Genomic DNA, 13,928 nt, shown 5'->3' with positions numbered 1-13,928 from the left:
TTAATATTTATGAAGGCCCTCTAGCAGGCTAAGAGCATGTCTTAAAAGGAGAGTAATTGTCTGAGGGTGATGGCCAGTCCTTACTCCAAAATCCTGAAGGCCTGTGGTGACTCACTTTCAGGGGACTGCAAGATGCTCCAAACACATTCACATCTGCCACTGGCACTTCAGACGCCATGGGATCCACTGCATCACGTGACCCAAGGGGCACAGCCCCAGTCAAACCAGCAGCTTTTCCAGTCACTGGGTAAGTGGGCTGGAGTCATACCCCCAAATGAGGAGTATGTTTCTTGGGTTGTAGGAGGGACCAGATACAATTTTCCCCTCATCTCGGAGAGGATGGGTGGTCAGCATGCTTCGATGTGTCTTACCAGCCAGGCTAGAGTAGTTCCTACTTTTCCTTCAGTAGGGCCTGGTCACCACAATGCCATCAATGTCAATGTAATGGACCAGTGGAAGATCTGTGCAAAGGAAAGGAGATCCAGGTCTCTGGGAACTGAGTTATGCCTTACAGCTGGAGAGTTGATATGCTCCTGAGGTAAGACAGTAAGGATGTATCACAGACCTTGGCAGCTGAAAGCAAACTGCTTTTGGAGGGCCTTCTGGACAGGTCTTCGGAAAAGGGTATTTGCTAGATCAGTAGGTGCCTGCCAGCTCCCAGCGGGATGTATTCACCCATGCAGTGGGAGAACATCTAGCGCAGCAGCTATAATTGGAGTTCTCATTTGGTTAACTTCAGATGGTCCATTGTTCTTCAGGATCCTTCTGTCTTCTCTCCAGTAGGATTTTCACGGAGATGTGGTAGGCATCCCTCTCCCCACAGCTCTCAGCTCCTTGATGGTAGGAGTAAACTCGGCAATCCCTGTAGGGATGTGGTATTGCTTCTAATCAGAATTATTTTCCTTCGTTAGTTCTCCTGGCTTCCACTTGGCCTTTCCATGTAACCCCTCATTGCACAGTTCAGGGAACCCATGTGCGGATTCTGCCAGCTGCTAAGTACGCGTATTCTAGTTATGCATTCTGGCACTGGGGAAATAACTGCATGATAGATTTGGGGACCCCGGGCCCATGTGAGACAGGTCTGAGCCAAAACTCCATTGATCACATGACCTCTGTATAAGCCCATACTGGAGGGCCACATGATGTTTTGGGTTTCCTGTAGTCCGTGTCATTTCAGACCCAGTATCCATTAGTCTTGAAAGGTGTAATTATTTCCATATCTCCAGTGCACAGTTTATGAAAGGCCTCTGTAGGCATCTTTGGAGGGATGCTGGAAGAACCATTAATTGTATTCATTTTCAGTGGTGTGCCAGGGTCCTTCCTCAAGGGGACTGGGCCTTCCCTTTGTTTCTGGACTGGGGGCAGCTGGGGGGCTTGGTCGGTTCAGCATCTGATTCTTGATCTCAGCTCAGGTCTTGACCTCAGGGTCTTGAGTTCAAGCCCCATGTTGGGTTGGGGACTCTAGATCTGTAAACTGATTTAAGTCTGGGAATTGACTGGAGGACCATGGCTCTATTTGTGTTTTGAGTTAGACTTTTGTTCACTTGACCTAAATCTTTTTCTGCTTCTGCAGATAAGGTGGGAATTTAGTAGACTTTGTATCTACATCACTTCTGGCAGCACCATGGGTAACCAGCCAGTGCCACAGGCCTGGAAGAGTCCTGCTGTTCTGATGGTGGTTTTGGCTGCTGTCCATTACAGTAACTATACTTGCCTTGCACTTGGCTCTTGAGTGCTGTCACTTGGCTGCTGCCCTTCTGGGATCCAATTACTCCCATTGCTTTCAGGTTTTCCAGTTGAGTTGGCTACAGTTCCCAGTGTAAGGTCTGGCTTATAGGGGAGAGCAATTAATGGAGCTCTTCAAGAAGGCTGGGACCTCTCCTCACAAATTCATTTCTCTATGTATGGGTGAAAATTATATCTTCTGGATCCTCCCCCACCGAGTGAGCTGATCTTAAATGACAGTCCACTCTAATTGTCTGGTCTCCCTGAGCCTTTGAATCCCTTCCTCTGCATTAAATCAAGGAAGCTTGGGCATTTCCAGGCTGCTCACAGGCACAGCATATTTTGATCTGCCTTTCAGCCAACCAACCAATGAACTGACCAATCGTTAGAGCCTTTGCTAACTCCCTGAGCTGAAACATTAAATGCAGAATTTCTTCTTTGTGAGCTCGTACCAATCAATTCAGCTTGATCCAACTTGATGTTTCTTCCACTGTTATTCCACGGCCTTAAATCTCCATTCCTGTACGTGTTCCTCAGATTTCTCCTTGTACAAATTAGAAAACCCAAGTAGTTCTTTTGAAATGTAGTGCACTTCCTCGTGAGTCACACTTTGTATCCCACCTCTAGGTACCTGGTGGGACTTGAGTCTGGTTATAGGTCTAGAAACATAGAGGGGTGGGAGAGGTGAGTCCTGAGGACAGTCAGCGTTGTCTTGCATGACAATGTTTTGCTGCCTTTGGGAGATCTTTACTATTTCCATAGGCAGGCTAAACCTCTTAGATGGAAGTGGACAGGTCATTTCTGCTGTGGGTGGGGAGGCAACTACTTTTGGATATCCAGGAGTGTTTGGTTAGAACCAATCCAGTTGTGCCATATTTAGCAGGAAATAAGATTTTATTTGAGAGAGAGAGCATGAGTGGGGGTGGAGGGAGAGACAGGGGGAAAGAGAGAAGTAGACTTCCCACTGAGTGGGGAACCCAGTGTGGGGCTCGATCCTAGGACCCTGAAATTGTGACCTGAGCCAAAGGCAGACACTTAACTGACTGAACCACCCAGGCGCTCCTAGCAAGAAATTTAAAAATAATATGTATTCCTTTTGTCACTTAGCATGGTTTAGTAGAAATAGTATAGGATCTAGAGACAGAATATTCAGTTGAATCTTGGCTTAATTATTATTAGCTATGGGACCTTTGGTAGATAGCTCTGAATCTCAATTTCCTCATTTAAGAAGGAGGGATGATAATACTTACCTGTGACAAACACTGCTAACTGTACCGCAGTAGTCATTTTTTTTTCTTCTTTTGAGCTTTCTGGTCCCACCCCTATATTAGCTAACCCATGACATCCCACCCCAACTGCATTCCCTAGCAAGATTCGCTTGGATGTGGCTCTGTGACTAAGCTTGGGACCCTGGTATTTGGAAGGAAGAGTTGTGGGCAACTTCTGGGTCTTCTTCTTAAAGACAGTTATTTGCCCTGAATGTCCTCAATTCCTGTTTCTCTTTGGCTGGGAAATGACAAGAATTGAAGCAGCAGCCTTGGATCCACAGGTAGACACCAAATGAGGACCAACTTCACTTTGAACTGTTAGGTGAGAAAGAAATAAACTTCTGTCTTACTTAAGCCCTTGCATTTCTGTACTTCTTTGTTACAGCTGTTACAGTTTGTTGCATTCTACCTAGTGGCCTAAATAAAACACCACCTTAAAGAGTTGTGGGTTGCCTCCTGAATGTCAGAAAATATGTGTGAATCATATATCTGATATAAGGGGCTAAGATCCACATATATAAAGAACCCATACAACTCAGTGGCAGAAAACATTGTGGTTAACAAATGGGCAGAGGATCTGAACAAACATTTTTCCAAAGAAGACATACAGCTGGCTAGCAGGTTCATGAAAAGCTACTCAACATCACCAGTTGTCAGGGAAGTGCAAATCAAAACCCCAGTGAGATATCACCTCACACCTCTTAGAATGGCCATTATAAAAAAGACAAGAGATAGCAAGTTGGTAAAGATATGGAGAAAAGGGAACCCTTGTGCACTGTTGGTGAGAATGTAAATTTTTTTCATGCTTATACACATATGTTTTATTGTTTTATTTATTTAAAAAATTTTTTTGGGTGGGGGAAATACAAATTTGTACAGCCACTGTGGAAAACAATGTAGAGGTTTCTCAAGAAAATTGAAAATACAGCTACTGTAGAATCCAGCATTTCTACTTCTGAGTATCTGAAGAAGATGAAAGCACTAATTCAAAATGTATCTGTACCCCCATGTTCATTGCAGCATTATTTACAGTAGCCAAGATGTGGAAGCAACCTAAGTGTCCATCAATGGCTGAATAAAGAAAACATAATGTGTGTGTGTGTGTGTATGTATCTATATTTAAATATAATAACCATAGAAATGAAATCTTCCCATTTACTACAACACTGATAGACGTTGAGGGCATTATGCTAAGTGAAATAAGTCAGACATAAAAAAACAAATACCATATGATCTCACATGTGGAACCTGAAGATGAAAAACTGAGCTCATGGATATAGGGAACAGATTGGCGGTTGCCCAAGACCAAGGGTGCAGGTGGGCAAAATAGGTGAAGGGGGTCAAAAGGTACAAATTTGCAGTTATAAAATAAGTTGTGGGGATGTAATGTATAGCATTGATTATAATTAATGATACCATATTGCATATCTGAAAGTAGAAGAGTGGATCTTGAAGCTTCTAAGAAAAATAATTTTTTAACTGTATGGTTATTAATTGGACTTAATTGGATATTAACTGGACTTAATTCTTGGAAAAATTATTTAATTTAGACATAAATGAATGTAAAAATATATGGAGAGGTATTTCATGCTACTTGATATTATAAATGGTTGTTTCTTACAAAGGTTTATGGGTTTAACTACTGTTAAAAAGCCAACCAATGAGGTCAAGCCTCTAGAGAAAGATGTGGGTCAGTAGCCCCAGAGGCATCTGGTTTGAATTCTTTTAGCAGTTTTTTCTGGCATTTACCTCTGTATTTTTAAATATTATTTATGATGCTGTTTCTTCATTTGTCACTTAACTGTTGACTTTTTAATGAGGTAGTTGAGGATTGACCTCTTTTATATATCTCTTTTCAGTTCTCTCCCTCTCCCCTTCAGCATTGGTTTTCCATAATAGGTACACGATTTTTTTTAAAAAAGATTTTATTTATTTATTTGACAGAGAGAGATCACAAGTAGGCAGTGAGGCAGGCAGAGAGAGAGAGGAGGAAGCAGGCTCCCTGCTGAGCAGAGCCCAATGCGGGACTCGATCCTAGGACCCTGAGATCATGACCTGAGCTGAAGGCAGCGGCTTAACCCACTGGGCCACCCAGGCGCCCCAGGTACACGATTTTTGATTGGTCAATGACTTCATTATTGTAATGAACTATTATTTATAGTGGAGTTACAGTGACTGCAAGTTATATTCACTTTTTCCCATAACTTGTTTGACTTGGGGTTTATGGGAAATTTTTCTTGTATTACCTTTTTGATTATTTCTTCTCCCTTTTCTCTTTTCTAGAATTTCTAAAGTCTAGTATTGGATCTCCTGGATTTTGGTCTTCTAATTTTCTTTTTTTCTTCTTTCTCTCTTTTTAGTATCTGGGACTTTTCCTCTGCTTTATCTTCCAGTCTTCATATTATATATGTATTTATGTTTCTGCTCTCATTTTAAAATCTCAAAAGCTTTTTCTTGTTGTGTAAACATTTCTTTGGATAGGCCCTGTTAGTGCTTTATGGACACACTTTGATCTCATCCATCTGAAGATGTTAGTTTCAGTTAAAAAAAAAATACAGGACTTCTTTGTGTACCATATTATCTCTTTTCCATTTGTTTTTCTGTTGTTTGGTTTCTGTCTTTCATGCAGAGGAATTCCTCACATGTTTCTCAAGTGCTTGGCTAATTTGAGAAGTCTTAGTGGAAGCTGTGTGCATGGCTTTCATTCCAGGGCTGTTAGATGAAGACCAGATTTATTTTATTACACATCTCTGACTCTTAATGCCTGTAATCTTTTCTGATTTTCTTCCCAAAGAGGAATCCTGTCTCCTATCAAGGGGGTGTAAGACTGGCCACCAGATTCTGGAGGTTGAGTAGGGGAGAGAGCTGGGGCAGTGGTAGCTCATTGCTTAGCATATAAACTTGGCCTCTGTCCTCTCTGCTTCCCTGTGGTGTCTCAGCCTCGTACTCAGCGCCTGCAGCCCCTCAGTCTAGAGTCCATCAGAGTCTGTTTCTTCCACAGAGAGTAACTGCTTTCATCCTGCTGGAAAGAGACTCGGAGAATCAGAGAGAACATTTTTAATCCAGCTGTCTCATGAAGCTTTCTCTCCTTCTGATTCTAGCCCCACCTACCATTGTCTTGCCCATTGTCCTGAGCCTTATCTACGATTCTTCATTGTCAATTACCTTCTTGTTGGTATCCTTTTGATTATACAAAGTTAGGTTTCAATTTTCTCTATTCTGCTATGCCAGAAAGTGCTCACACCTCTGCTTTCCAGCTTCCAAAATTTGATTAACCTCTTTGGTCTATAATCACTTCTAGTCTTCATAATTAAGTGTTTCATACTTTAAAGAAAATGGCTTCACTGGCATTTTACTGGAGTTTCAGGAATAAGTGGGAATAGATCTATTTTAACCGGAGGCTTTCAGTGTTTTAAAATAGTACAGTTTAAATAAATAGCATGAAAACAAAGACTTAAGATGAGGTAGATTCTTACTCAGTGGACTGCTCCAGGGGCAAACCTCATTTACATATGTCCTGTTTTCCCTTTGGCTCCATCATCTTTACCCTTTTCTATGGAAATTGTGTTACCATATGCTAGGCTTTTCATTTGGGAATGCTCAGTTTTCCTGGCTCCTGGGGAATTACAGTCTTGGCATTCCTGAAAATCTCCCATGTCAGGCATATCCTTTTTTTGCTTCTAAGCCAATTCTGAAAGATAGCCTAATAATTTCTCATTCAAAACTTGTATTCAGTCTAAAATGAGTGGAAATTTTAGTGGTAGATCAGCTAGAACTTAATCTTTTATCATGGGTCTCAGACAGAATGCTTCTAGTTGCAAATAACAGAAAACCCAACTAGCTACATGAAACAGTAGAGATTTATTCTGTTTACCTAACTTGAAAGTTTAGAGATAGGTCAGTCTTACATGCTATTTGATCAAAACTCTTGTTCTTTTTGTCTGCAGTTCTCTCAGCTCTGCTCTGATCTACATGTTGACTGTATTTAGGCTGGCTTCCCTCATGGTTCCAAAATGGCTGAGCAGCTCCAAGTTGAGAGAGGTTCTTTCCCAGAAGTTACCGGATAACCTCTCCAAACCTCAGGGTAGAGTTGGGGGGCAGTGATTATACTGTTTAACCTTGCCTCTGAGTTTCATGCCCTGTTTCTAGAATGAGGGTGGCTCTAGGCCCCCAAAACATATAGGTTATATGAAGCAGGAATATTACTCAAAAACAAAACTAAACAAACAAACAAAAAAAAAAACAATGACGGGGCATGGACGTTGGGAAGGCAACCACAGTATCCATTACCTGTGCTTATTTTTAATATTTCTGCTTTGATCACTGAGTACCATAATCATCATCATATTTTATGTCTTTATGCTTTTTATAAATTGTTCTTCTCTAATATTCTTCAAATTCTATTGGTTTTTACCCGTTAACAAACTATTATTGTCTTTTTCCTAGGAGCTTTCCTTAAAATTTGTGTTTCTAATCTGCTCTTGAACCCACTGTGCACTTCTTTTTTTTTTTTTTTTTCTCATTTCAATGCTTATAAAGTTCTTTCTTTTTTCCTCCAAAGTTACATGGCCTCTCTGGTGCTGTCCCTTTTTTTTTCCTCCTCAAAGTTTTATAAAGACTTTTGTTTTTAATAATTCTAAGCATACTTTATAGTTCCTATCTGTACTGTTATTTGAAGTGTTTTGTTGTCTAATTGTTTTCTTTCTGTTCTTTCCCTCGTGGAATTCTGTGGGCCCAGAGTAGTTATACATTTGTTTCTGCTAGGTATACCATGGCTAGTATTGGCCTGAAATCACTCTTTTTATAAATTTCTGAGACTTGGATTTCTTGGATCATGCAGGCAGGTAGTATAAATTTGAACTTCAGGCCTTTGTGAAGGCTGGCATATAACTCAAATTCTCAGTGTAGCTTTTGGGGATTTTTTTTTTTTAATCCACTTAGAACTCAGGCCAAGGTATAGCTAAGCTTCCTTGATGGCGAAATTGGTTTTATGAGGGTGTTTTATTCCAGTTCCCTGTCTCTCAGGGTTAAGTCCTCATTTCCAGCTACTTGATAGGTGTGTTAAAATTTGAGCTCCTTGGTTATTGAAACCGGTAAATCTCCCCCCAGCAACTACAGTCAGTTCATGCTGACTGCTCTGGTCTCCTTCTCCTGCCTGATTTTGGCCTCTCAGCACTTAATTTCTTACTGTGTGTTTAAGGAATGTTTGTTTTATTTCATGCAGCATTTTGGAATGTTTAAGTTTGTCTTAGGTCTGGTTCTCCAGGCAATAGAGATTTGAGGCAGAGATTTGCATGCAGGAGGTTTTTTAGACAATTCTCTTGGCAGCAACACCTGTAGGAAAGTGAGGGCTTGTGAAGTGAGTTTGGGCAGAGGAAGGAGCTAACCAGAGTGCAGTTTCCACCGCTCCTGGAATCAGCCCCTTGGGCAGCTCTGAACCTTGGGATTACCACACATCCAGGCACTGGGACCAGGTCTTTGTGCCTCAGGGAACCCAGCTCTCTAGCAGTGTTTCTAGTGGCCAGCCTGGCCTTATGAGGATAGCCATCACTGAGCTTCTCAGCAGTATGGGTAGCCTTCTTGCAGGGGCAATCCTCATTGATTTGGGAGATACAGTGGCCCAGAAGATATATATGAGTAAATCCTAGCTGAGAACTAATCTGGGGAATGATATAAGGATTTGTGTCCTAGAGGCAAAGAGGACCCTTCCCAAGATCAAGGAGAATAGACCAATGCTCTGGGAGGTAATAGTAAAATTCGCAAATCTTAGAACCAAGGAAACCATCTTAAAGGCAGTTAGGGGCAAGAGATTCCTTATGTACAGAGGGAGGAACATCAGAATAACATAAGATCTGTCCATTGAGACCTGGCAAGCCAGAAAGGATTGGCAAGACATATTCATGAGAGGAACATGCAGCCAAGAATACTTCATCCAGCATGGCTGTCATTCAGAATGCATGAAGAGATAAGGAGCTTCCAAGACAGGCAAAAACTGAAAGAACATGTGACCACTAAGCTGGCCCTGCAAGAAATATTAAGTGGGGTTCTATAAAATGAGAAAGACCACCAGAGTGATATAGAATAGAAATTTACAGAGACAATCTGTAAAAATAAGGACTTTTCAGGCAACATAATGACAGTAAAATAATATCTTTCAGTAACAGTCTAAATGCCCCCATAAAAGAGCACAGGGTTGCAGATTGGATAAAAAGATAGGACCCGTCCATATGCTGTCTACAAGAGACTCATTTTGAACCTAAAGATACATATAGACTGAAAGTGAAGGGATGGAGAAGCATTTTTCATGCCAACAGACTGCAAAAGAAAGCTGGGGTAGCAATTCTTATATTAGACAAATTAGATTTTAAGCTAAAGACTGTAGTTAGAGGTACAGAAGGACACTATATCATTCTGGAAGGGTCTATCCAACAAGAAGATCTAACAATTGTAAATATCTATGCCCCCAATATGGGAGCCACCAACTACATAAGCCAACTGTTAACCAAAATAGACATATTAATAATAATATATAAATGTAGGAGACCTCAACACTCCACTCTCAGTAATAGACAGATCATTTAAGTAGAAAATTAACAAAGAAACAAGAGCTTTGAAAGACACACTGGGCCAGATGGACCTCATAGATATATACAGAACATTCCACCCTAAAACAACAGAATACTCATTCTTCTCGAGTGAACATGAAACTTTCTCCAGAAAAGACCATATACTGGGTCCCAAATCAGGTCTCCACTGATACCAAAAGATTGATATGATTCCCTGCATATTCACAGACCACAAATGCTTTGGAACTCAACCACAAGAAAAAGTTTGGAAGAAATTCAAAAACTTGGAAGGTAAAAGACCATCCTGCTTAAGAATGTTTGGGTCAACCAGGAAATCAAAGAAGAACTTAAACAATTCATGGAAACCAATGAGAATGAAAACACATCGGTCTAAAACCTATGGGATACAGCAAAGGCGGACCTAAGGGGGAAATACATGGCTATCCAATCCTCACTCAAAAAAATAGAAAAAACCTAAATACACAAACTGTCTTTACACCTTAAAGAACTGGAGAATCCATAACGAATTAAGCCTGACCCATGTACAAGAAGGAAAATAATTAAGAGTAGAGCAGAGACTGATGAATTAGAACCCAGAAATATGGTAGAAACACCAACAAAACTAGAAGGTGGTTCTTTGAAAAAATATCAATAAACCACTGACCAGACTTCCGCAAAAGAAAAGAGGAAGGACCCAAGTTAATAGACTTGTGAATGAAAGGAGAGAGATCGCAACTAACCCCAAGGAACTAGAAACAATCATCAGAAATTATCAACTACTATATGCCAATAAGTTAAGCAACCTAGAAAAAAAATGGATGCATGTCTGGAAACCTATAAACTACCGAGTCTGAAACAGGAAGAAATTGACAACCTGAATAGACCAATAACCAGTAATTCCTGAGATTGAAGCAGTGATCAAAAGCCTCCCAAGAAACAAGAGTCCAGGACCTAATGGATTCCCTTGGGAATTCTACCAAATAATTCAAAGAAATAATACCTATACTCCTGAAGCTGTTTCAAAAAATAGAAACAGAAGGAAAACTTCCAGACTCTTCATGAGGCCAGCATCGCCCTAAACCAGACAATGACCCCATCAAAAATGAGAATTTCAGACCAATATCCCTGATGAATATGGATTCCAAAATTCTCAAGAAGATCCTAGCAAATACTACTGTTGGGATCCAACAGTACATTGAAAAGATTATCCATCATGACCAGATGGGATTTATCCCTGGGATGCAAAGGTGGTTCAACATTTGCAAATCAATCAGCGTGATAGAACATATCAATAAGAGAAGAGACAAGAACCACATGATCCTCTCAACTGATGCAGAAAAAGCATTTGAGAAGGTACAGCAGCCTTTCCTGATTAAAACTCTTCAGCTATAGGGATAGAGAGAACATTCCTCAATTTCATAAAATCCATCTATGAAAAACCCATAGTGAATATCATTCTTAATGTGGGAAAAGCTGAGAGCCTTTCTTTGAAGATCAGAACATGACAAGGATGCCCACTCTTGCCACTGTTGTTCAACATAGCACTAGAAGTCCTAGCAACAGTAATCAGACACCAAAAGCAAAGAAAAGGTGTTCAAAATGGCAAAGAAGTCTAACTCTCTCTCTTCACTGATGACAAGATGCTTTGGATGTGGAAAACCCAAAAGACTCCACACCCAAAGTACTAGAACTCAAACAGCAATTTAGTAATGTGGCAGGATACAAAATCACTGTACAGAAATTAGTTTATTTCTTATACATTAACAATGAAAATATAGAAAGGGAAATTAGAGAATCAATTCCATTTACTATAGCACCAAAAACCATAAGGTACCTGGGAATAAACCTAACTAAAGAGGGAAAGGATCTATATGAATTACAGAACACTCATGAAAGAACTCGAAGAAGACTCAGAAAGATGGAAAAACATTCCATGCTCATGGGTCGGAAGAGTAAACGTTAAAATGTTTGTGCTGCCCAGAGCAATCTCTATTTTCAGTGCCATCCCAATCAAAATACCAACATCATTTTTCAAAGTGCTAGAACAAACAATCCTAAAATTTGTATGGAACTAGAAAAGACCCTGAATCGCCACAGAAATGATGATAAAGAGAAACAAAGCTGGGGGCATTACATGGCCTGACTTTAAGCTATACTATATAATATATATGGAACACAGAGGTTGAGTAACATGAGTGAATTACTAAGTGGTATTCAGATTCCCATCTGGGGAATCAGTATTCATGCAGCTCTAGATGGTTGTTTCCTGGTTATTCTTTTACATTCTGTGCTGACCCCTACATTGGGAACAAAGCTTCTTCACTGGTCACTTCCTGAAGGCCAGTGGAACCATAGGTGCGTGCCCTACAACTCAGCAGTGGTATTCCTACTTGGTAATGTGACTGAAGATTCAAGGGTTCACATCTGTGGCCACAGAGTGGTCATGCCTGTCTTGTTTATAAGATGATATTTACTCCTCTTCAGTTAACTTTGTCTTCCCTTCCATTCTTGGGCTGTTTCTGCTTAGATCATATAGGATCAATATCGTTTCTGCTTAGTATGATCTCTATCTTGCCACTGGTCTTGTCTTTTCAATTTTGACAGAATGGTGAGTTGATACAAGTCATTTACAATAGTTGAGGAATTGTATTTTAGTGAGAAAATTTGAAAGATATCAAATATTTGGGGCAGGTGCCCGGGTGGCTAAGTCAGTTAAGCGTCCAACTGTATTTCTGCTGAGGTCATGATCTCAGCTAGATCTCTGGGCACCCTCTATGTGCTCTCTCTGTAAAAAACAAAACAAAACAAAACAAAACATTTTTTTGTGAACAATTTAAAGATAATCACATGCAACTAATTTTGTCCAGTGGAGTAGTCTAAGTCTAGAAGTTAGACTTTTCCTAAGAATGTAGAATCTGATATCCTAAATATTTAGAAATACACTGCTGATTTCAGCTGCTGAGAGAGTACGAAGGGAGAGAGGTATTTAGGTAATTGCTATCTGCTCTTAAAGGGAATGTAGACTTAAATCTTTCAAAAATTTGTATATAAAAGTTTTCTTTTAAATACTGTGATCGTTTATTTGTGTTGATTGAAGTTTTGTGTGCATGGTGTATATTTGGAAAATCTGGAGATTACTAGGTAAGGTTGATACAAGTGGCCAAGTTAGAAGGATGATCAGGCTATGTATCACAACCCACAGCAGAAACATGAGGGTCTAAGAGCAACTGGAAACCTGCCTGAGACAAAAAAGGCACATTGCAGGCTTCAAATTGTCCCTGTTCATTTCTCTCAGAGCAATCAAATTATTTGGTAAAGAAAACAGTACCAGTTTCTTTTAAGTTCAGCTCCCAGAACCAGGCTATCCTTTCCAGCAGGTTCTAATCAGCTAGTGAGTGTGGAGCAGAAGGGAAAATGTGATTACATGTGCTTATCCACCTGAGTCACCAGTTTGACCTTTCACTGGAAGTATGTCTAGAGGGTTCTTAAAAACCATGACAATAAAACCACATTTGTGTGCAGTTACACCATTTAATTATGTACGATATACATATAGTTTATTAACATTAAGTTTTTAATAAACGCTAAAGTGAGCAGAGTACCCCTGTAATCTTGGGTCAAAGATTTTATCTTGCTTATCCTTGTGACTGTGCACCTAGCACAGTGCTGGGTGTGCAGAAAGCCATGAGCATGTTTTTGCATGAAGGAGTCCATGAGTTAGGGAATAAGAACCAATTTTTAAGTTGGTACACATATCACTGTCATCCATAAATCCTTCTGTTATGAATATGTTTCATTTGCTTTCCTTAGGTATTTGAGTCCTTCCTTTTAAAAACTTACTAAACTTTGGGATGCCTGGGTGGCTCAGTCCGTTAAGCATCTTGTCTTCAGCTCAGGTCATCATCACAGGGTCCTCGGATCAAGTCCCTCTGAGCAGGGAGCCTGCTTCTCTCCCTCTCTACCTGCTGTTCCCCCAGCTTATTCTCTCTCTCTTTCACTCTCTAATAAGTAAGTAAAATCTTTAAAAACAACAACAACAAAAAAGTTAACAAACTTCAAGTATTTTTCCTTTGTAATTAGGATTCTGTAACAAATAATGGCGTATATAACAAATATTGATGTAGTGCTTTTTATCAGTCTGGTCCTCTTCTCCATAAGTCATGCTCTTCTCATGAAAACCTTAGGAGGTGGCTGTTGATATTATGTGACAAACGTGGGGAAACTGAGGCACTGACAAGTTAGGTAACTTGCTCAGAATTACTGGCTAGTATGAGTCTCAGTGGGATTTGCAGCTGTGTCTGGGTTCCAGAGTCTGTGCTTCAAGACCACAGTAGGTATACTCCTGTCTTTAAAAATACCAACTCGGAAT

The 13,928-nt window shown here is 40.2% G+C and overlaps 1 protein-coding gene across 4 annotated transcripts in view; it reads left to right on the top strand.

Annotated features, from left to right (window-relative positions):
- Positions 1 to 13,928, top strand: part of DISP1 (dispatched RND transporter family member 1) — a 176,287-nt gene that overhangs the window by 23,029 nt on the left and 139,330 nt on the right. Inside the window, exon 2 of one of the 4 annotated variants that reach the window (XM_059412945.1) lies at positions 122 to 247. The exons of the other annotated variants lie outside the window; for them this stretch is intronic. The gene's annotated coding sequence lies outside the window, so the exon portion shown is untranslated. The remainder of the gene's footprint in view (positions 1 to 121; positions 248 to 13,928) is intronic. 4 annotated transcript variants of the gene reach the window in all.

This window comes from Mustela nigripes, chromosome 10 (genome assembly GCF_022355385.1).
Source record: "Mustela nigripes isolate SB6536 chromosome 10, MUSNIG.SB6536, whole genome shotgun sequence".
Taxonomy (NCBI): domain Eukaryota; kingdom Metazoa; phylum Chordata; class Mammalia; order Carnivora; family Mustelidae; genus Mustela; species Mustela nigripes.
This window is presented reverse-complemented; position numbering and strand designations above follow the sequence as displayed.